Raw genomic sequence first — 3836 nt, 5'->3', positions numbered from 1 at the left:
CATTCATAAGCTCAACAGACTCGTGTGTGATTGGTTATAATGCAGAACACTGTAACAACGCGGAAAAAGAGGCATGATGCAATATTGAGCAGATCTAAATTTAATGCTGCAGTCAACACTTTTCATTTCAGCCGTAATGGATTTATTTTAACTGTGCAGCGGCATTTTTGTCCATACTTGTAGTTCTACAAGTGAAAACCGAGGATAGCGCGGATATTACGTCATTGATAGGCGACCGTGACCATGGAGCAACAGGGACGAGCCAATTTTTAAAACTGGAATTTCTCTGGATTTACAAATCCTTGGGAATTTTTTGGAATCATGCAAGTACACAACTGCATGAAATGCATAACACTGTGCAAGTGGTTTTTGGATATTTTATTACAAAAACCTTACATATTGTGCCTAAGTTTTTTCCTTTTTTTTTTTTTTTTTGGTAGTTTTGCATTTATTATTTTTTGCATCCAATCTTTTGCTTTTGGATTTTTGCATCAAAGTAAAAAAAAATAAAAAATCTAATAATAAATGAACAATCTGAGTTGCAGTTCCTTTAATTTCTTAATGTATTAAAAGTAATTCACTGAATTACACCAAAACAGCCATTGCCACAGTTATGTAATGTTTAAATATATTTTTTTCTTGAATTTCATCAATATACACTACCATTAAAAAAAGTCATTTTTATTTAAATTTTTTTAACAAATAAATACTTTTATTCTGCAAGGATGCATTAAATCAATCAAAAGTGACAGTATTTTATAATGCAGACTCTTATAATGGTAAGAAAAAAAAAATGCTGTTCTTTTGAACTTTCTAGTTATCCATTTCTATTCTAATCCTGAAAAAAAAGTTTCATGGTCTCAAAAAATAAATAAAATAAATATGTAGCACAAAAGTTTTTCAACACTGATTAGAAATGTTTCATGAGCAGAAAAACAGCACATTAGACTGATTTCTGAAGGATCATGTGACACTGAAGACTGGAGGAATGATGCTGAAAATTCAGCTTTGCATAACAGGAATAAATGACATTTTACCATATTTTTTAAATTGAAAACAGTTCATTTAAATTGCACTAATATTTCACAATATTCTCAATAATTCACAATAAACTATTTTTACTGCACTGAACATATAAATGTAATAAATGAACTAGTGTACTTCACCATGATGTAAAATTACTTTATTCTGAGACATACTTTTTTGGTCATACACTTTGTGGTACAGTAATGTTTACACAGAACAGATTTTCAGTCATTTCAGTCACATTCAGCCCCAGCGACCTTTAATTTGTGAGGATCCAAACCCTTACAACACCATTCTGAGATTACACAGCCATTGCGTCTGAACGCATAACAACACTCATTATCTCCCCTTTCTTCTGGTTGCGATTATAACACACACACATAAAAATAATACAGCCACACTTCTGGGCTTAAAGAGTGTGCATGCTGCAAAAACCATCAATGATTACAGAGAATGGAGTCTTCATTAAAGATTCAATACATCTCTCTGTCTCTCAGAAGTGCACCGTCGATGAAAACACAGGAGTTAATGAGATCCCTGGGGACGGGGAGGACTTTTCCAGATATATCTGGCAACCCCTCACAAATTCCCCCACATCTCCGCATGTAACGTTATAAACCTCGGCTGCACTGTGAGCTTAATTGCTGCCAGGGTCATTTTTCATTGTTCCTGAATTGTGTGTTTGTGCATTCGCTCGCTGCTCAGCTGGTAAAATAATGATCAATTTCACTTTATACGAGGTGGCGCGAGTGGGGTTCCTTCAGAGATAAATTACACCAGACCAAATTAAACCACTTGATGTAATGAATACACAAAACAACAACAACAACAACAACAAGTACTAAAAACCAAAACAAAGCTCTCAAATGCAAAATCTTCCAATTCATCTCAGTGGAGTGGAATATGAAAACAGAAGCCAGAAATGCCACATTTCTCAGTTTTCCCATATTACATAACCAGCTCATAACACTCAGGTAATATTCGGTTATGAATAAACAGCACTGCTGGATATTACGTACCTGTCAATGACGGTACAACACAACAGAAACAAGAAATAGTCTAACTAAACAGAGATGTCATTTAATTCAATGTGGTGGAAACGGTGTTTGTGATTGTCATTTTCAATTTCTATTCATAAAATAATCCTGAAAAAAAAGTATTAGAGTTTCCAAAAAAATATCGTGCTCTGAAAATAATAATAATAAAGTAATTATTATTATTATTATTGTTATTAAGCATATTATATGATTTCTGTAATAAATAATGTTATTTTCTAACACAATTTATTAAAATATCAATACCTTCACTCTCACATCTACCACTGTCTGTTCCGGTATTTTGTGTCACGCATGAATCAGCAATTGTACATTAAATCTGTACATTAAAATTTGTTGGTCCAGCAGTAATGTTTGAACGTTGAGTACAACAGAACCCAGGTTCTAGCTTTACATAACACACGTTATCTGAGGAATGACAGAAGGGGTGAAGGGAGGAAGCTGCAGCATGAGTGTTCAGGACCATGAATATTTTTGAAATACACACTCCATCTTTAACACATAACTGTGAATGTAAATGCAAGACATTTCTTCCCAAGGCAGACAGGTGACTGCACGTGTAACTGCTCTTTCCTGAGGTTTGTGTGATTGGCTGGAGCAGTGCTGATCTGATATTTTACATCCCTAATCCTACCCAATACCTAAACTTAACAACTGCCTTAATAACTATTAATAACCAAGTGATTTCAGGTCATATTGATTTCCACTGTATGGACAAAAAAAGTCAATGCGACCCCGAAACTATTCGGTTACAAACATTCTTCAAAACATCTTCTTTTATGTCCCACAGAAGAAAGAAACTCCTACAGGTTTGATCTTAAAGGCACAATATGTGTCAGACTCTGTTCCGTGTCGGTTTTCTTCCCCCACGTGCTCCAGGTTATGTTTGTCCTTATTTGGGTATCTTCCTGTTCCTGTCATCATAGTTCATTAGTTTCTCCCTGTGTCTCATTATTAGTTATCCTCCTCACCTGTCTACCCCTCGTTATCTGCCCTATTTGAGTTCTAGCCCGTTCTGTTCTCCTTGGTCCGGAATTGTAGAGGTCTACTCTTGCTACGTGTGTTTTCCTTGTTCCCTGGATGTGATTAAAATCTATATGTATGAATTCCACTCCTCGTCTCCTCGCTCCTTCGTCTCTGTGCTCCTCACAGTAGCGCCCCGTGACAGAATTCCGGACCGTGACAATAAGCGGCGCCCCTTCTCCCTGTGTTTGTTTTTGAAAAGTGTTTTGTTTTCCTGTTTGTTTCTCCCCGCTAAAATGGAGGAACGAGCGATGTTCATCGCAGCTCCTTCAATGGGGAGACCCTGGTGACGAAGTTCCGGCTCGGGATCACATACCATCACCCCGCGGAGCCGGTCGCGGCATTCTCAACCCCTCCGCCGGCCGCTCTGATGTCAAGTTCGCCAGCCGCGGCATTCTCAAGCCCGCCGACCACGCCCTTCACCCCGAACCTAAAGGGGAATCGAAGGAGAAGGCGGTCGGCTCCAGCCCCAGAGCTCGTTCCAGTGTCGACTCCAGCCCCAGAGCACGTTCCAGTGTGGGCTCCAGCCCCAGAGCACGCTCCAGTGTGGGCTCCAGCCCCCGAATCTAGGAGGAGGGCTCCTGTTCCCGAGTTTAGCCCAGTGAGGGCTCCAGTCACCGAGTTTAGCCCAGAGAAGGCTCCAGTCCCCGGAGTGTAGCACAGAAAGGGCTCCAGTTTCCATGTCGAGTCCAAGGAGGGCTCCAGTCCCCAAGTCAAGCCCAGGGAGGGCCA

At 39.2% G+C, this 3836-nt stretch overlaps 1 protein-coding gene across 1 annotated transcript in view; it reads right to left on the bottom strand.

The window, feature by feature from the left end:
- The window catches only part of agps (alkylglycerone phosphate synthase), a 49527-nt gene that overhangs the window by 14769 nt on the left and 30922 nt on the right, over positions 1-3836 (bottom strand). The window lies entirely within an intron of this gene.

The sequence above is a fragment of the Sinocyclocheilus grahami genome, unplaced genomic scaffold, assembly GCF_001515645.1.
Source record: "Sinocyclocheilus grahami isolate Dianchi unplaced genomic scaffold, SAMN03320097.WGS_v1.1 scaffold290.1, whole genome shotgun sequence".
Lineage (NCBI taxonomy): Eukaryota > Metazoa > Chordata > Actinopteri > Cypriniformes > Cyprinidae > Sinocyclocheilus > Sinocyclocheilus grahami.
The sequence above is the reverse complement of the archived record's forward strand: the minus strand, read 5'-3'. Positions and strand labels throughout refer to the sequence as shown.